This window comes from Amblyomma mixtum, chromosome 4, assembly GCF_055824585.1.
Source record: "Amblyomma mixtum isolate Tamu chromosome 4, ASM5582458v1, whole genome shotgun sequence".
Lineage (NCBI taxonomy): Eukaryota > Metazoa > Arthropoda > Arachnida > Ixodida > Ixodidae > Amblyomma > Amblyomma mixtum.
In genome coordinates, this window is record NC_143015.1 from 12,381,852 (window position 1) to 12,402,908 (window position 21,057).

Consider the following 21,057-nt stretch of genomic DNA (forward strand, 5'->3'; position numbering starts at 1 on the left):
TCCGTCCATCAGCGTGTTCATGTACCTGCATCGGCTTTTCTGTGTGCCAAGTAAGTTCCTTAGGCTTTCTCATCACAGAAACTGCTTTCCACGACAAGCTGAATTGGAGGGTTCAAGCCGTCACAGGGCCATCGCTCGAGCACTGCTTATCACACAGAGAGAAAAAGATAGGAAGCCGAGTAGACCTTAAAGTGGCCTTCATCGCTCTTGATAAGCTGGGGAAGATTTTCAGAAAGTGAACGACGCCAAAATTGTTACACAAAAAATGTTTCACAAAGCACAAAATTGGCAGCGCCTTAGCTCAGCTATGCCAGGATAACGTAGCGAAAACTAAGGCATAGCTTGGTTTGGCTTGAATAATCTTGATTGCAAATCCAGGTTAGTCTGGTTGTCTAGCTATGTTGTTGTTGCATTATTGACGAGACGTTGTTGTTTTAGACTGACACTTTATTACATTTTTTCTTCCTCTGGTTGCGTCTTGATTTCTACGAAGACGGCTCTATGAGCTGAGTAGCATGCCGCCTTATCGATGGTTCCTACGGTGAGTTGTGAGGCCAGTGTTTGCCTGTGAAAGGCGAGGTCGGTGGTAGAGCCCCATTGCGCAGTCTGCACGTTGGGTATATCAGACGTTAAACGTGCGCGTCTCGCGGAGTCATATTGACAGCATTCCCTTATAAAAATGGTCTATAGACTTTCTATAGACTTTTTATAGACTCTATAGCCATCCTATAGACTTTTCCTTTCGTCTATAGACAGTCTATAGAAAATCTATGGACTAAAGTCTATAGCTGCTTCAATTTCCTTTTGTCTATAGACGGTCTATAGACTCTCTATAGACTAAGGTCTATAGCCGCCTCAATTTCCTTTTGTCTATAGACTGTCTATAGACCCTCTATAGACTAAGGTCTATAGCTGCCTCAATTTGCTTTCGTCTATAGACTGTCTATAGACTCTCTATAGACTAAGGTCTATAGCTGCCTCAATTTCTTTTTGTCTATAGACTGTCTATAGACACTTTATAGACTAAAGTCTATAGACACTTTATAGACTAAAGTCTATAACTACCTCAATTTCCTTTCGTCTATAGACGGTCTATAGACTCGCTATAGCCTAAGGTCTATAGCCGCCTCAACTTCCTTTTGTCTATAGACTGTCTATAGACTAAAGTCTATAATTGCTTCAATTTCCTTTCATCTATAGACGGTCTATAGACTCGCTATAGACTATGGTCTATAGCCGCCTCAATTTCCTTTTGTCTATAGACTGTCTATAGACTAAAGTCTATAATCGCTTCAATTTCCTTTCGTCTATAGACGGTCTATAGACTCGCTATAGACTAAGGTCTATAGCTGCCTCAATTTCCTTTTGTCTATAGACTGTCTATAGACTAAAGTCTATAACTGCTTCAGTTTCCTTTCGTCTATAGACGGTCTATAGACTAAGGTCTATAGCTGCCACAATATTCTTTCGTCTATAGACGGTCTATAGACTCTCTATAGACCAATGTGTATAGCTGCCTCAATTTCCTTTTGTCTATAGGTGGTCTATAGACTCTCTATAGACTACGGTCTATAGCTGCTTCAATTTCCTTTTGTCTATAGATGGTCTATAGACTCTCTATAGACTACAGTCTACAACTACCTCAATTTCCTTTCGTCTATAGACTGTACACTATAGATAGTCTACTGCCTATAGACCAGTCTATAACAATCGTAATTTTATCTAACAATGTTCGATACACTGACTTTCGACTAAGTCCAGAACAATGTCAATTTCTTTTTGCACTGCATGTTGAGGGGACCTGCATCTAGTGACCGCAACTATGTCGGGAGTACCCCACCTCCTTCGCTATTACGGAAATTTATAAGTATTGCGTAAGGCCATTACAACACCCTCCTGTATATTGTTTTCAGGAGCATTGACAAGCTCCTTTTCGTTATACCGTGACGTATATTGTCAATACAATTACATATTTAATGCTAACAAGTAAGCCGAGGAAAGGCAGCCATTCTTGAAGTAAGGGGGCCCGCAATCTGTACTACATCGAACGAAAACGCTGTCCCTTAAAGGAATCGCTCTACACAATTCCATTCAATCTTTCGATCGTTACTGTCCAACGCGCTGAAATCAGAAACATTTCATCAACGGTTCTACATTTCTCTTTAAAACGTCCTGAAAATAAAGGGGGAAATACGGGTGTGAGAATTCAAGGAAGCGCCCATCCCTTAGAAACATCTTAGATTAATCTCAAAGAGCCTGGTCCTCTGTGCGATTAACATCTGCCATTTCTACCTTTGCAGTTTGTATTCACGTGAATAAGTGCTGCGACGCAACAATCACAAAGCCAGTATTTTTTCGTTCCTACCCTTGCACCTGTTGCTTCGGAGCCGATGACACGCTGATGTGGCGCATATCAGTTTTCTAAACACGAACACACGCAAAAAAGACGTTATGCTATGCAACCTTATAATTATTATTTGAGAATTGTACCACATACTATTCGGTGGGAGATGCGGCGCGTATATCGACAAGAAGTTAGATTTCGGTTCTGTTTTCACGAAAACAATAAGATTTTTAGAGGGTAAGCGAAGAATTTAAGCTTATAAACCAATTGCCTTCGGTGGTCTTGGATATCAGATCAAGCTGTACACGGCAAGAATGCGAGCGATAAAGATACGACCGTGAAATGGGTTTCTGTTTCACGTTTTACCCATTTTACCGCGAGATGGCGGAAAATCATTCGGGCTGGAAACAACCCTGTGCGTGGCTGCATGAATGGCGTTGGCGTGTTGTTCGCGGATTACGTTTTCTTCAAAATCCAGCTTCATCGTCCGCTTACGGTAAGTCTACACGTTTATATTTTATTCATTTGGTCTCCTAAACCACTCTAAGCAGAGCTGTGTGTGCAGAACAGATTATGTGCGCAGTTACAAACGTCCAATCTTCGTTTCTAAAGCGGAAGCCATTGGGTTCTCGACTAATGCCGCTTATCTCTGTCCCGCTGTATTTACTAACGCGTGGAAAGGCAGTCTGTGCGATGCCCCTGATGATAAGCCGCTCCTCGCGAGCTGTCTATTAGATTTTTCGTGTTTCAAGGTAGATGCGCGGCCAGAAATGTCGTTTAGCCTGTGATTGACGGCCGAAATGGAACTGTGCATTAGTTAGCGCCGTGTGAGCTCAAACTACTTTGCACCCCCGAAAACGTACTTACATACAGTCTCGTTCAGTGGTGGATTACATTTATTTTCTTATCTTTGTATTATCGCCTGTCTGGACCATGGAGTGCTGTTCTTTTTGAGGTGTGCATTGCTTGCTACGTATGGACGCTCGCTCGGTGCGCGTCGTGGACGCCGACGTTTCAGCAAAGGTGTCTTGATAGACTGGAGCGCGAGACGTTTGTCAAAGTTGTATTCAAGCGGCGCTGGAGGAATGCTTGTAGTGTGATTGGTGAATAAAATTCGTTGCCGGCGCGAATGGCCGGCGTGCTCAAACACCGCGAAGAACCCACGAGCTCCATCCCATCTCCCCTTCGTTGCACACGTATGGATTCGTCCGTGTCTGTCATCAGAGCCGTTGGCCGCCGCCGCTGGCTTGCGGGCACTTCATTTTGAAAGCTGGGTAAAGGTCGGCTCGACAAGAGGTGGCTTACATTTCGTTCCGAGTGGTTCGTTCATGAATCCCGCTCACGCGTGCACAGATTTCTAGAATACCATTTGCGCGAGAAGCAAAGTATGTGTTTCTGATTTCAGACTGCTACGTTACGAAAGCGCCGATGTGACTCTCCGCTTATTTGCGCCTAAAATTAAATTAAGCTCTCGTGTTTTTATAGCTGCGCCTGTTGAAGGCGTTAATTGTTTCATTGAAATACTTCCTACTTTGAGCACGTTCAATGCTTTCGCTGATTTTTCTAGCAGCGTTGGGTTAGGCTGCCTCCATGCAAGAAACACACCTCTTTACTGCCCTGTTGGAGCTGCACTTGAAGCAAAAACTAAGTGAATTTCAGACGGTATTTTATCGTGACAGTAATTTGCTGTCTCAACCTCGTGACTGCTTTTGAAACGGCGCAGCTGCAGCCTCTGTGTGCTGTATTAGTTTTCTGAAAAATGAGCGCGGCATGGAAGCGCTGCAACCCGCTTGTTTCTAGTAGCGCGCGCAGATGTACGAGTATGCTGTTCCGTCTTTGTGCTTCAAGTTATAGGCGCAAATCTATGGTGAACTGGTTGCTTCTGCCTGCTGGTTTTGTATAGCTTGTGCCCGTTTGAGTATCGGCTTACGTACACTCGGCCAAATTTTTAACTGGCTTAGGTGTTGCATCGCTAAATGCACCTTGTAAAAAGGTGCCTTTTGGCTACACTGCTGGCATATTCATGTTGTAATTTGAAGTGTGAGATGGCATTTCATAGTTTCTTTTTGTTAATATAATGTTTGAGTGGAGTACTTGCATGTTTAGATCAAAGTTATCAGAAATATTCATCGTCTGCCGCTACGAAGAGCCGAAACAAGCGGAATACGCAGCAAAGGTTCTGGTGGCGCATTCGCACTAATCTGGGTAAACGACTTGTCCGTCATGAAAGGAGTGGTACTTTACCCAGAGGATGAGGCCATATGGACCAGATCCATTGCTGCGTATGCCGCTTGTTTCAGCTGTTCGTAGTGGCAGACGAATGTTTCTGATAACGTTGATCTAAACACGCATGTACTGCACTCAAACATTATATCAACAAAAAGGAACCACGAAATGACATTTCACTCGTTAAATTACAGCATGAATATGCCAGCAGTGTAGCCGAAAGGCAACCTTTTTACAAGGTGCATTTAGCGATGCAACACCCGAGCCAGTTAAAAATCTGGCCGGGTGTACCAGGTTTAATTCACGCAGGGTATTCTGAGGCGCTTCTTCTATAGCGGTTATAAGAATAAATGCTGCAATATTCTCCTTTTTGGATCCCTCTGTAAGGTGCACTGAGTCTGTATTTTATGGAGGTGGCATTCTTAACAGCTCCTTGGGAGTCAATGCAGATATGTGGCACAATTGTTCGAAGTCTTCTGTTACAAATAGTGTAAAAGGATTGCCATAAAGAGATCAGTATTGGCTGTAACAGTATTACCATACAGAAATCAATATCAGTACTGAATTCAGAGTAGAGTGCTGCAAGGATTAGGGGTCTTTGTTACAATGTTTTATGACGACACTTATAATCTGTCGTTATTTACTGAAATGATTGAGCCGGCGTGATAGCTCAGTAGCTATCATGTTCGTATGGCGACCTGAAAGATGCAGGTTCGATTCCGGCCTAGGCGGTCGCATTTTAATAGAGGCAAAATGCTAAAGGCCTGTGTACTCTGCACAGGTGACCGAAATTATTCCCCAGCCTTTCACTTCGGCGTCTCGTAGCCTGTGTCGCCTTGGGTCTTTGAACCGCATAAAACCAAACCAAAAGATCAAGATTACCTTTCTAGAATGGCATAGCCAGGATGTGCCTTGCATTGTGAAGCACATGTGTAGAGATGGAATGGAAATTTTTTTTTCAGTTCCTCTTATATTATTTTTTTCCTTTGTGCTGTACAGGTGAACATGCCCGGATGATTTACTGCAGACAACAGGCCACAACAATGCTTCTGAGGAAACTAGCCGGACTGTTACTTTCAACTTTTATGTTACTGTGGTGCATTCTTATGGTGCATGTATTGCATATTCCCAGCCTGGATAGCTTGGAAATAAACTAAATTTGTAAGTATATTGATTGTTTCATGTGTGAACTCTGTCTGGTGACCTTTTTCAATGATTGTGGACAGTCTATAGGCAGTCTATAGATAATGGTCTACTAATAGTTTAGTAGACAGAGGTCTATAGACTGTCTATAGACAAAGGTCTATAGCACTGCCAGGCTACACACCTATGGAATGTCTATAGACAGTCTATAGACATATGTCTATTGGACCAGTAGACTTTTGTCTGTAGACTGTCTATAGACAGTAATCTACAGGAAGTCTATGGCCATAAGTCTATAGGTCGTCTATAGTCCGTTTATAGACAAGTGTCTATAGACGGTCTATAGACAGCTCTATAGGAAATGAATGACCATAAGTCTATAGATCGTCTATAGAATGTCTATAGACCTGTGTCTATAGACTTCCTATAGACCTATAGACTTTCAATAGACATTTGTCTATAGACTGTCTATAGACAAAAGTCTACTAAAAGTGTATGGCCATAAATCTATAGACTGTCTATAGACCAGTCTAAAGGATTTGTCTATAGACAGTCTATAGACTTCATAGACTAAAGTCTATAGACAGTCTATGGACTGTCTATAGAAATTTTTATAAGGGTTTCGCCAGTCATACGGCGCGCTGTTCCTCTGTCTCCTGGGTGATTTGTTTCCTCTTGATCTCTTTCCGATGTCGATTACAGGCCGCCTTCTGCTTAGCAGAAGGCGGCCTGTAAGGCGGCCTTAGCAGAAGGCTTAGCAGAAGGCGGCCTGTAGTTGAGGCGGCAGTTCAAACTGCCGCCTCAACTGTGGTTGCGGCGCACGCGAGTTCTCCTTTTCATTCCTCCGACATGTTATCAGGCATGCGACACAGCTGGCCAAGCGAACGGAGTAGAGCGCAACAACGAGGCAAGCGGTGTGACGTCATACCAAACGGCGGCGGCGGCTCCGCGGCGAGGCGCGCCGTGTGACGTTATGACAGATGGCGCGGCAGGGACGCGGCGTCCGCCAGCTGCGGCGGTTGCTAGGCAACGGCTCAAGGTCGCCCCCTCTGCCTCTTGGGAGCACCGCAACAGCGAAATCGCAAGTTCGTCGCCAATGCAGATTTGGCTACAAAAATCATTTTATGTTGTCAGGAAGGAGCTCACATACTCCACCCAACTCCATGTAAACAATACATGGGAGAAAGAAAAAGAGGTTCAGTTAATTCGAAAGGCAGCATCATAGCACTGTACCTTTATTTTCGAAAGTATACAGCCCAAGGGGTTTGCTTCCAAGCCATGCGGCAAGGCTCTTTAGCATATCTGATAGTCCTAATCTTGGCAGGGTTTAGGACTTAAACTGCTCCAGCCTTCTTGAGATTAGGGTCCCTGAATATGCAAGAGGAGCGCGCTGCAGGGCTCAGAAGCAGATATCTTGGGCTGTATACTTTTTACAAGGATTGTGCATTAAAAGATGAAAGAACACATTAGATACACAGCACAGATTGCGACAGCAAAACATGTAGGCCAAAATTTGAGGGAAAGAAAGTGATAAGCATAGGTAAAAATCAGGTAACCTGTGAAATCCTTGAAGCTGCAGAAATCGCAAAGGCAGAGGAAGCAACTGTTAGCAGCCTCTATGTGGCAATAACAGGAAATGAACTAAGGTTCACAACTAAATGGCGCCTTAGTTGGCGCTATGAACACTTGTTAGTAAGTATCATCTCTTGTGTGCGTATATTTTCTTTTGTTGGCTGGGTCTCAGGTATAACTTTTCTTTGTGTCCTTATTTCCTTGTATAATAAACGGGTCTCAGACAAAAGACGCTTCCTTGCACCAGACCGGGTCCGGAACCCCACAGAAACTGCTCGCGGAGCAAACAGCTCAGTACAAACAAGATACATAACTTAACTTCTATTCGGGTAGCGAAAAACAACACAGATTGTTATTATTATTATTATTTGTGACGCTGAGTGTGCCGCGCGGCATAAAACGTTGTGTTAGTCAGGAAGGGTAGAATAAGTTACAGAAATGCATGAAGTCCGGTTGCGTGCAAAAAGTCACATAAGCTTCGGGCGTAAATGTTTTTAGTTACCCACTCGTTCAAACTAGAGTCATTGTTTGCAGATAGTCCTGCCTATTTAAGAACCCGAGCGCGCACCAGTGAAGTTCCGGGACATGTCCACAGTAGGTGGTGGACATTGGTGTCGGAAGCGGGTGCCTCGCAGTGAGGGCATTTTTGCGGCGCAGGAATCTTGTCACTTTTCCACTGGTTGCGAACAGCAGGCGTAAGGGCCACTCCCACACGCAGCCGCCTCAGAGAGACCTCCTCCACCCGTGATAGGTCGGGGGGAAGGGGGTAGGTACACGGGGGAATAAGAGCACGTGTACGCTGCCTGAAGGAGGCTGAAGATGTTAGATGTGTCAGAAGTAGAGATGTAAAATTTCATGAAATTTTGAATGGCATGAAAAAAACCGTTGTTTTCAGGGTTTTTTTCATGAAAAATTGGAAATTTTGCAAAACATGACAAAAACAGATTTATTTGCAACAGCACGACGATCAATAATAATACTCCGAAGTTCAGTCGAATATGTAGTTATATATGTCATATTGTGAAACAAACTTCTTTTTCTATTGCACCGAGAAGATAAATAAAGATTTGCACTTCAGGCGAATATGGAAATATAAATATCATATTTGTGGAACGAATTTCTTGTTCTGTTGCACTGAGAAAGGGAACATGAAAACTGATCTACAAGTCACTCCACATCGGACTCAGAGTCACTGTCGCTGGATGCGGCACTACGCTCAGCAGCATGGATTGAAGGTGTGTCCACAGCTAGGTTCAACTGCACATACACAAGCTTTCGAACGCGTTCCCCTGAAAGCCTGTTGCGAATCCTTGTATGGACGTTTCCGAAACGTGACCAGTTTCGTTCGCAGCTGGCGGTTGATTATGGTATCTGCAGCAGTCGGCAAGCCAGAGGAGTTAGCGGCTGGTTGGTGCAAAGGTCTTGCCACCAGGTAATGGGGCCACGTGCTTCGCTGAAGACCCCTGTCCTGGACCAAATTCCTGCGGATGTCCTGTACTCTGCTACGTTGGAAATCAAGAAGCTAGGCTTGTATTTGGCTAAAACCGCTTACGTGCACAGCAGCCTATGTTATTTATGCCGTGTGTGTAGCGCTGTAGAATTTGCAGCCATTTTGTTCAAACTATTAGTGTGTTTTAAGTAAAGCCTGGAGCTTATATGTGACCTGGCCTTCAACCCGCGTACTCGCAGCACGAACGTTTTAAAAGCACTACCTGGCACCGTCGATGACGACTGCTCTCCAATCTTTTAACGATGAATGCTGTAATGGTTTTCAAAGCAAAAACAAAAACCCAAACTGAAAGCAAGCAGCCATCAAATTGCATTTTGAAATTGAAATTTTCGATGTTTCTTTCCATTTTCCCTCGTCTGAAAAAAACGAAAAAAAAAACGTTTTTTTTCCAAAATTGCAGTGTTTTTTTCAGGCCTTCACATCTCTAGTCAGAAGTGGATCTGGTGGCAAAGAGGCAGGTGGAGTTTGTGGAGTGTCAGTCTCACGAGATATGTCAGGTGCGATGCTGTGGACATCTGTGCGAGCTTGAACACATTGAATGCGTATAGGCACCGGGTAAGATTTACAAGCAGCATGTATGGCCTGGGAAACCCGAAGGGTACCGCGGACTTTCTTTAGATGCTTCACGGCTTCTTGGGAATGGGTACATAGGTGCACCTGGTTATAAGGAGGGTCGTCAGGTAAAGCTGCTATGGCATTTAATATTGCTTGCAGCTCCAAAGAAAGAAATGATGAAGTGCCAGTAGAGTAGGTTTGTCGGCCGTAGAGTTGAGGGTGTGTCGGGCTTATAAAAGCAGTTGATCCTCCTGTTGGGGTTATGGCGACCTCTGTGTAAAGAGTGCAGCTGTCATGTTGCGTAGAAAAACCTTGTGGTAACGGCGGTGAGAAAAACTCCGACTTCTTATGACGGGCAGGCTTGTTTGATGTGATGTGACAGTAGTCCCATGGAGGTGGTTGAGGCGCGAACATCGGACGAAGAGAAACTTTCCGTGCTCTATTTGTTTGTCTCTGGGTAATTAAATCTTCCAGTGTGTTGAGCAGCGCATACTCCTGCAGCAGACAAATAGGAGTTGCTCGACGTAGGCCTGTAATGACTCGCATGGCTTCGTGGTTGAGTGTTTCAAGTGTGGACCACTCTCGTTTAGTAAGTTGTTGGAACTGAGCCTGGTATAGAAGCCGAGGTTGAAAGACAGTACGAACAAGTCGACGAGCTGTATCTGAACGGGCACCTCCAGAGCGATTGGCTATCCTGCGGATGAGGCCAAGTGTGTTTATAGCACTCTTGCGCATGGCTGACAACCAAGCCGTGCCCTTGCCTGAAGAATGAACGTGCAGGCCTAAAACATTGGTATGTTCCACCTCAGGAAGTGGGGCATTGTCAATAGTGAGCACGAACGGAGTGGAGTTGAAAGTACGGCGGCCAGCTTTATTGCCCACATGGACATAGCAAGACTTGGAGAGGTTGAGAGAGAGAGGCCAGTGTCGGCAAGAAAGTTGTGGAGGATATTGAGGGCATTTTGCAGGGAGTCTTGCTGCACCTGAGGTGAGCGATTTGTGGACCAGAGAGTGATATCGTCTGCATATGCCAGAACTTGAACATTAGGAAGGGTGGAGAGACTGTGTGCCAGAGGAATGAATGCGATGTTAAATAGAACTGGGGCTAAAACTGAGCTCTGCGGTACACCCCGATTAGAAATGAAGTGGCCTGTGGGTTTACCATTGACGCGGATAGCAAATGTTCTTTGCGAAAGAAAGGCATGAATTGCTCGACAAAGCTGCAAGGGCATGCCAAGTGATGCCATAGTGTTGAGGATGGCTGCGTGGAGAATGTTATCGTAGGCCTTTGTGATGTGTGTTACCAGGACTGTGCGAACGAGACGGCTGTGAGGTGAGCGACGTATCACATCGTTGGCAAAGCGGTCAAGACCATCCTCAGCGCCGTATCCTGGTCGGAAACCGATTTGAGCAGACGAATATTTCTGATGATGGTCGAGCCACCAAGAGATTCGAGCGGCAAGCAGTTTTTCATAGAGTTTACAAATTGTTGGGGTTAGAGAAATCGGTCGTAGGGCTCCAAGTGTTGTGGGTGGTTTTCCGGGCTTTGGTATCGGGACAACCACTGAATGTTTCCAATCGGATGGCATTTCACTGGATGTCCAGATTTGGTTAAAAATTTTGAGAAGTGCAGTCAATGCTTCACCTTCCAGGTTCCGGAATAAGGCATAAGGTACAACGTCATGACCGGGTGCAGTGTTAGGGCGGATGTCTTCAATGGCAGCTATAAGCTCAGCCATGGTGAACGGGCAGGTGATCTCATCCTCTGCCTTATGTTTGGGACTGACTGGAACAGGCGCAGGTGAGCAATCATAATTTGGAAAGAACTGAAGGGCAGCTTGCGAAACGAATTCGTCTAGAGAAAGACGAAGTGCAAGGCGAATACTCTCGGCATAGTCTTTGACGGACGGCTTGCGATCCATTGCATGAAACACACGCCACAATTGGCGGTTGCCGAGAGGGGTATTGAGTTGAGAACACCACTCTGTCCAGCGCTTGTGCAGAAGGTGTTTAGAATAGCGACGGGCCTTAGCTGTGACTCTATGAAGTTCCGTTCGTGCGTGTTGATCTGACGGATGGTGAGTGACGTATACGTCCAGCTGCTTGCGCCTTGCCCAGAGATTAAGCAGGTAAAAGTCAGGATTTGGTTGGTCTTGGTTGATAGTAGAAGAACTTGTGTTCTGAGTTAAGACAAGCATGAATGTAGAAAGGGCCGAGGAAGGAGTTATTGAGAGGAGGCGACCATCCATACGGAGACTGTCCCAAGAAGTGATATGGATCTTGCGGCGAATTTTACGTAATGTACTTGAGACAAAGTCAATTAGAATAGGGGAGTGATCACTGCCCCAGGTGTCTGCTTCGCAAGACCAGTGAGGATTGCCGGGACCCAGCCACCAGGTAAGGTCCGGAGTTGATGGAGGAGCACGTGGTCGGGTATAATTAGAGGAGTTGTTCAAAAGTGTAAAGGACCGGTCGAAAAACGTGTCGTAAATCTGATCTCCACGTTTAGAGTTATGAGTGTATCCCCAGGCTGTATGTGGGCCATTAAAATCTCCTCCAACTAATATGGCTACACCTGGGTAGGAGGTGCGTAGATGTGTAAGCCATCCAAAGTTGAGTAGAGAGGTTTGGGGCCGACCATAAAAAGAGACCAATAATACTGGAGTACGCTGTGGCTTAGTGATAATGGCAATTACTTCTTGACGGGTATTGCACCAACGAGATAGGTCGACGGGAGAATGTGGTGTCGAACAATGAACATATATAGCTGCTTTTCCAGGAGCAAAACCACTTCTGCGGTCAGGTATTGATGGATAGTGATATGAACAATAACCAGACAGAGGAAGGATGGCATTATGTTCCTGTAGAAGGAAAGCCCAGGCAGAGAGTTTGCCGTCTTGAATACGCAGCTTCAATTCAGGGAGCTTATTAGTAAGACCCCGACAGTTCCATTGTAACACATGGGAAGTAGCTTTAGTGGCCATTCGCTTGCAAAACAGATGCAATCATCTGAGGCAGTTGCTGCAGCAGGGTAATCAGGGCTGACATTGAAGTTGTAGTGGCAGATTGCTCGGGTTGTTCATATTTTGAGCTTGAAGGTTGAGGCACTTGGCAGACAGGCACAACTGGGGGTAGACGCGGACGTTGTAGTAGGAGAGAGCGACGTCGGCATAGCTGGTCAAGTTGTTGGCGAATGCTGGCGATCGCATCATCGATGGCAGAGATCTCATCAGACAGAGGGGTTTAGCGGAGGAAATTCGTCTTCCTTTTTCCACTTGTTACGGGAACCTGGCTTTAAAACAGAGGCATAGGAAGGGCGGATACTAGAAGGTGAGGGAAACGATGCTGGCGGTTTTTCAGTATCATCCTCATATGTGTCTGCCGACAGAGCATCAAAACGGTTGGATATCTTGACTCCAGGCTGAGTAGGCGCAGCAACCGGACGATGTTTCTTTCGAGGGCATTTAGAATAAGTGATGTCGTGGTCGTTTGTCTTACAAAAAGGACACGTGAATGAGGGAACGCCATCCGCTGGTGGTTTGGGCAGAGTGTCTTGCGATGCAGGGCAGAACTTTTTGATGTGGCCTTGTCGCAGGCACCGATAACAGAAGACTGGTGCAGGACGGAAAGGCTTCGGATGAACGATTCGTCCATTATAGAAGAATCGGTTGGGAAGTTCTAACGGCCCCGCAAGCAGTAGAAGAAATGTGCCTCGGTTCCCTAGTCGGCGGGCATTAAGCACTGAATGGGTGTCGGAGTACAGATCCGTCATCACTTTCTTCGGAGGCGCATTACGTTCCAGGTCATAAATGACACACCTTTGCAAGCCGGGTCCAGATGCTAGATAGGCGTGCACAGGTACATACTGTGACCCGCTGATATATAATTTGTCAATATGACAGATCTTTTCAGCATCGGCAAGAGACGCTACTTGAGCAGTGATGGAGTTGGAGGGACGATGGTAAATAAAACCGCGGTACCCTGAGACGCCCAGTGCACGGTCAATGAGCTGCTGCACCGATCTTGAAGGAACTGACGTTATGTCGTATTGCAAGGTAGGCTTAATATGCACTCGGAAGGAGCGATTAAGTTCAGGCAGTGAATATTTCGATGCTGTCATCTTTGAAGGGGTAGGATCGCTTGGAGTGGCCTTTACCTTTTTCGCAGCCGGTTCAAAGCTGGCATCATAGACAATCCGCGCAGGAGTGGGAAGGAGTGGTGTAGGGGTAGGCACAGGAGTAGGCAATGCGGTAGGGGTGAACGATGATTCGTCCCCTGCAGGTGAAGACGCTGACTTGAGTAGTGACGAAATACCGGGTGCAGGAGGAGTTGAGGTGCTGAGGATACATCCTTGAGGTGGAAGGGTAGGCGAAACAGCAGACGCATTAATAGCAGGATGTGTCCTTTCCATGTCATAATTACTGTTCATGTCCGTTGGTCAGGCTGAGGTAGGCCTGCGCGCTTCACAAAACGAACGTAGGCATTGTGAAGGCAGTGTCGGAGGGTCCGTCCCGAGATCTTGTGGCGTTCTTGGGATCTTCAGGCAGCGTGAAGAGGTGACGCTGTGGCCGGGAAGATAAACACAGCACAAAAAAAGCTCCGAAGTAGCCAATCGGTACAGACAGGGCGACCGCCCAATTTGGTCTTCATCTTCTTCTCCACAGATTGTTTAATACATTCGAATCGGAGCGAAGGCACGGATTTGTGCTGCGTAGAAGACGACGGTGAGCAGGCAGTCCCGCGAGACGGAGCAGATGGAACTTAACGAAGACGACGCTCTCCAATGCACAGCTAGAGTGCGGAGCACTTTAACGCGAGGCGTGTCAGCTCCGGTGAGAGCCTTTTTTGTGTGTGTGTGTGTGTGCGTGCGTGCGTGCGTGCGTGTGTGTGTGTGCGCGTGCGTGCGTGCGTGTGTGCGTGTGTGTGTGTGTGTGTGTGTGTGTGTGTGTGTGCGCGCACACACATACGTATATATCATTTCTGTACAAAACCATCTAAATAAATACCATGCAAGAAAGAAAAAATAGCCTAGTGCTCTCGCTGAGCGGCCATTAAAGGAGATCAGTTTGCGCAGCCGCAGGTTGGACTCCCAGTCATGTATATTGATGCAATTTCTTTTTCTCTTTATCATGGTTTTACTTCTAACTCAGCTGAAGGTCAAAGTTGCGTAGTCCGCGTTGGAAGCCCGAGGTTTCGTAGTGAAGCCTTCGCTTCAAAATGTAAACAGTTTCCGGAGCAAAGCAATGCACATCAGTTGCTAGTCAACTTTCGTCGTCATGCATCTTTCTTCGTCCTTTTTTTTCAGATCGCGCTGTATTACTCAATTCAATGGCAGCATTCAACTGAAGTTTATCGCAGTAGTGCACAGCGGCGGCGGCGGGCTGCTCCAGTCCCGAGCAGAGATGCGCACAAGTGGGTGCTGATACGCTGTACACGGCTGAGTAATGGCTGGTGTGACTTGATAGGCGATGAGCGCGTAAAATGGTTAGGTTATGGTTTTGGTTATGGGGGTTTAACGTCCCAAAGCAATTCAGGCTATGAATGATGCCGTAGTGAAGGGCTCGAGAAATTTAGACCACATGGGGTTCTTTAATGTGCACTGACATCGCACAATCACTCGACTCTAGAATTTCGCCTCTATCAAAATTTGACCGCCGCGGCTGGGATGGAATTCGTGTCCTTCGGTTCAGCAGCCGAGCGCCATAACCACTGAGCCACCGCAGCGGCTGAGCTCGTAAAATGAATGAAGTATCAGGTACTGCATGATAAATAAAGGCATAACCGTAACATGCGACGTTTCGATTCGATATTGGCTTGGTTAGCCTGGGATTTACATGTAATGACGCTCAAGAAGATTTAATAAAAGAATAAATCTGGCTGTGCGATTTTAACCGAGTGGAGGGTGTTGGAAAGGTTAGACTGATAAGGGTAACGAATGCAACATGAGTACTATGATTTAGTCAGGACCAATGTGTGATAAGTTCACGTTTCATCGAGGAAGAGGCGAGTAAAAAGTGCGGATGGGGTACTGAAAATGTATGGTCATTATGTGTGCAGTTCAGTTGAGAGTACCACAAACGATGACGGCGAAGTTAATAGGCGACTAAACATACAAAATTTTATAGCCGCATATCGGCATATCGCAGATGTTTCAGTGGAGACATTTACTTAAAAAAATGGTGTTTTGAAGCAAAAATACGGCTTCTTCACCGTAATTTTACCATTCTTGGCGGATACCAGACAACCAGCGAATAGTCTTAAGAAGTGAGCTGGTTAAGTAATTTTTAATAATTACATTTTTAACTGTTAGAGTTGGCCGCCAAGCTGTAAACAGGTTTATAGCCGGCTGTTAGTAATAGCTTCATCATTGTTGAGAATTTTAAGAACGCGATTGCCCCTCGCGCTGTGGCTCGACAGAATTTCGCTATTTGACTAGATACGTGCACTAGAAAGGTTGCTTTGCCTGTACTCTTTTCGAAAGCGGATGTGTTTTGGCTGAATGCAGGGAGATTAGGTCGAGCCACAGCGCCCATGATAATCGCGTTTTCGAAATTTTAAAAACTGATTTGCCCATTACTAACTACGGCCACACATCTCTAATTCCAACCCGCTGCCTAGCTACGATAGTTAAAAAGTTAATTATCAGAAAGTAGTTACCCCCATGACTACCTAAAAGAATTAACCAGTTTTCAGGTGTTCACCAACACTAGTAATGCTATACAACAAAATCAGTAGTTCACCCCAAGAAGGCTGTTTTTTAAATTTACTTAAAATCAGCCTTGAAACATCTGGTATATTGACTTTTGGTAGTTTTGCGACGATAAAAGGGTAATGATGTTTTCTGAGCGAAATGAATGCATTTCTTCCATCAAGCTTCAAACTACTAAATGTTACGGAGCCCTCTGTTAATAGGTGGATATTCAAGGAGATGTTATTAAAGGTGTTAGCTCAGCAGCAGGCGCGGCAGGAGCAGTGAAAATTTCCCCAAAAAGGAAGTCACCCTAGGATTCGCTGCGGCGTCGTCATCGTCGTAAACAGCGCATAAACAGGACAACGCCATCTCCGCCTCGCGACTCTGCACCGTAACCCCCCCCCCCTCCGCCGTGGGGAAGGAAGAGCAGTCCCTGGGCGTCCTAAGGTTGTGGGCTCGAACGGTAGGTCTTAAGAAGGGCGACGTGCACGAGCTGTGTGGATGGGGTCGCGGAAGAAGATATGGGCTACAGGCGAGTGATTTCATAGGTTACATTGCTCATTTGCCTCAAGACGCGGCAAAGACCCACGTAACGAGGCAGCAGCTTCTCACACAGACCCGCACGGAGGGAGCCAGAGGAGTACAAGAGAGCCGGGACGGTAGTGGGCGTCACTGTGACGACTATCGTAATGAGGTTTGGTTTTTCAGTGGCCTGAGAAGCGTCTAGACAATGCCGAGCTATTTGGAGGGCGGCATCAGCACAGGCAATGGCGTCACAACCATAACTGCGGGTAGAAGAGCCATGCGGCAGAAAGCTGTAAAATGGTCGCAAAGGGTCGCGGCCAGAGAGTAGCTAGAACCCCGGTAGCACAGCTGAGAGGCCCAATATTGGAAAAATAGTTGCAAAGACCGGTCTCATAAAGGAGCAGAGCGATACTATCCATTTCCGATATTGGGCCGATTACCTGTGCTGCTTGGGAATGGAGAGTATCCGGTGGTATCATGGCGTGAGGAAATGTAAGCGAACGTCACGAAAGGTAAACAGACTGCTTACTGTCCCAGTTACGATGTTCGTCTGGGACATACGCAGACAGCATGTCCGTCAGGGTGCGGTTAAGGCGCTTAGTACGGTCGCCTCATTGGGGATGGTAGGTGGTCGCGAGCTTGTGACGGGTGGAGCATGAGCGCAGCAGGTCGCGGACCGCTTTATAAATAAAGCAGACGCCTCATTCCGTAAACAGTTGACCAGGAGCGCCATGAAGAAGGACGACATCAGGGAGTAGAGAGTCGGTGACATGGGCGGCAGACCTGGTCGGGATAGCGCGAATTTTAGCGTGCCGGGTAGTGTTTTCGGTTGAAACAGCCATCCGATTGTTCCCGGAAGTTGATGTGGGAAAAGCTCCAAGCAGGTCAAGACCAACACGAAAATATGGCTCAGTCAGAATGTCAGTGGCAGAAGCTCGCCACTAGGTGGAAACGAGGCCGTTGTCCGGCACTGACACTGATGGAAAGCAGCAACGTAGCATCGGACGGAGCGGTAAATGCCAGGCCAGAAGAGCCGCCTGCGCACGCTGTCGTACCTGCGTGACACCCCAAAGTGCCCGGGAGTAGGAACGTCAAGAAGTTTGGCAAGTACAGTGGAGCAGATGGATCGGGACCATGAGCGAGAGGCTAGCGCCAGCTCGGTCCATATTGCACAAGTACAGAGTATCGTGATGCAGCACGAACAGGCTCAAAGTAGGATCGGAATGGTCGCTGCGCAGGCGGTCGATTATGGGGCGCGGAGGTGGCTAACAGCGTTGTGCGCCTCCGATGGCACCAACAGGAAGGGGGGAGGGCGGGGGGTCTGACGTGGTCATTGGAACATATACTGCAGCGTCGTTTGGCAGTTGAGTAAATTCAGCGCCACGTAAGCGGGGCTGCTTGGTAAATGGGCTTACAAGTTACAGCGGCAAGTAGAAACCAAGAAGGCCAGCGGAGCAATCCATTAGCACCGCGTGAGTCGTTAAAAAGTCCACGCCGTGATCATATCGTGGGGAAGTAGTCGAGGACACTGAACAGGACATGTGTAGTACGAGTGGCGATGCAAATACGCGCCGTGCAAATTCCAACGACGGCAGGAGAACGGCAGTCGGTGGCACGAACGACTGAGTAAACGGCGGGTGTCAAAACCTTATACAGACGACAGAGAAAGGAGGAGCTCGTGACAGATATTTGGGCGCCAGTGTCAATCAGAGCGGCAACTGGTGCACCGTCCACGCAGACATTAAGATGTTTGCGACGAGCAGCGAGGGTCAGGAGACGATTTTCGGACCAGGTCGTCATTAGAACGTTACCTCCAGGAGCTGTACTCGTTAGTTTTCCGAGTGAGAGCCAGGAAAGGGTGGACCGAACGGGGGTCGAACTTGCGGCGAACGGGAGCGGCAGAGACGAGGTAAAGTGTAGCGGCTGGATCTGCGTGGCGCCGTAGGGTCGAAGGCGTGTGAGAACTCAGCATAGGAAGACATCTGGTGCGGTTCGTAGTAAGCACGACGATGGTAATTAGAGCTAGGTCCGTTGTAAGAATGACGGTCGTTATTAGAGCCAGGTTGAGGTGCCGAAGACCAACGGCTGCTACAGCGGTGGGTAATGTGCCAACACGCGAACAGGTGAAGCTGATTGGTCGGTCGTCCGAAGTGCGCCAACCCGCAGGACTCCGGTAGCGCCAACGCGGCTAGATGGTCGGATTCGGTGAAGCAGCAGCAAGCAGTCGAGTAGTGGTTGGCGAACAGGGCAACGCAGAGGGCAGGCGAGAATTGCGGCTCAATTTCGCGAACACCTGGCGCAAGATGGCCCGGATCTGGCCAATTGTAGCGCCGGCCGGCTGAGTGGCGAAGGCGGCGGGAGTCATAGACTGCAGTTCTCTGCTCAGAATCCACGTCAAATTGGCAGGATGGGACGGCTGTTGCAGTGTTGGCACGTGTTTGCAAGAGAATGTCGCCGCCGTGTTCAGAAGGTGGTCGAAACGAGGAACAAACGCCATTGTTTAGCTTGCTCAAACTGCCGGGAAACCTGGAGGACGGAGTCGACCGTTGCGCAGTGTTTGCAGAGAAGAATACTGAAAGGTCGTCAGCGATGTCTTTTAGGATGTGGGCCACTTTGTCCGTCTCTGACATGTCACTGCCTACACCATGGTACAGAACTAGGAAGTCATCGATGTAAGAGTGGTATAACTCGGTGGACGGCTGAGCTCGAGAAGCAAGGTCTTTTTAACGTCGACCTTTCGTCCAAATGGCTTTCCAAATAAGTCCTGGAGCTTTGTGTACTGGTGTCCTAAAAGGTAAAGTCTCCCTCAGCGTCTCGAACGAGACGCGCGCCGTGCCCGCCATGTAGAAGATCAATTTAGCAAACATACGGGTCGCGTCTCCGTTGTTGATGTGCTTACTGACGCGCTTATAAATGGTGAGCAAGTCTTCGACATAGACGCCTTATGCGCCACAACAGGTGCCCTGGTCACCAGGCTGCGCCACGTCAACGGTCGCCGCTGGTGGCGACACCACAGCCGGAGGTGTGTTGGACAGCACAGTGGTGAATCAAAGCTCATGACCTCTACGGTGTTCCAGGGCGTGGTCCCAGTGTAGTGCCCTGCACAACCTCCACCAAATATTTTGTCGGTTAGCCCAGCAGCAGGCGCGACGGGTCGCAGTCTATAGGCACACAAAAGCAAAGCTACCCTAGCTGTACCTGCAGCGTCTTCGTCGTCGTCAACAGCACAACGACAGAACAACGTCCTGTTCGCCTCGCGACTGTGTACCGTAGTATTGCTGTTAGGAATGTCACTTTTTGCAGGTGCTTTGAATGTGAAAGCATCTGGGGAGTTTCAGCTGCGGTTTTCTGAGGAACTCGCCACATTTCTGCGGAGTAAACCATTGGTATTGTATCGCTAGGAATAATCTGTCCGCCTTTCTTTGTGGGTATTAACCTTTAGTGTCCCTTTAAAACATGACGATGACGTTTTTTTGCTGCTGTTGGAGTGGGTTATATCAGAATCAATTCAAGGAGTTTGTTCTTAAAAAGTAACCACTTGGCTTCTACGGAATGCTTTCAAAGTCGTGAAGGAGCCTGGTGGAAATTTCGTCAAGTGCCTTGTTAATTGATATAGCGTTATTGTTTTCATATTTCCCGCGGATGCCGAACATGGCAGTCGAAAGAAGCATGCGAAATAGAATGATCACTAAGGCCGGGAAAGTGGATAGGTGTAGATGTAGAGGTGAGAAGGTGAAGAGGTGAGCAGATGAAGCAGAGTTAAGAAGAAGAACCAGCATTCAATGTGTTTTTGAAAGGGCACGCGTGATGCGCAAGTTGAAGACTCAAAAGAGCCGAGAATTTTTGAGGCATTCAGTATATTCAATGACAAGGAAAACAGAGTCAACAGGTCTTTTGTGGCGCTACGCAAAAAAGAAATCGAATACTTCAAGGCAAACGTGTGTCTTGAACCAGGTAGGCGCTAGGTAGAAGGTACACCGATGTGGTAAACGTGAGTTGCGTGGAAGTTCGATAATATTGAAATAGAATTTTTTTAATCAGCAAAATCCCTGGGTGCCGTTTTTGATGAAAATATGCTATGGGATTTTCACGCCGAAAACATAAAAACTAAACTGTGCAAAGCATTAGGCATATTGCGAGAAGTACGTTTTTTACCTGTCCCCCAGAAACTAAAGCGCTATAACACGCTTTTTGAACCTCATCTATTATATTGTCATCTGGTTTGGGGTAATGGCACCAAGAAATCACTAAATAGATTGGTTACATTAGAAAAAAATGCAGTTCGAGTCTTTTCAAACTATCCATATAGTGCCCACACTTCCGACCTATTCCTTAAATACAAGATTACTAAACTTTCTACGCTTTATGAGCGCCAGTTGCTGTCATGTTTGAAGTCTGAAATCCATAAAAATATAACAACATGACGAGCAAACTTGCAGATTAACATGTCATCTCGCTCCACCCGCCACCATGAACATTGGCATATTCCGC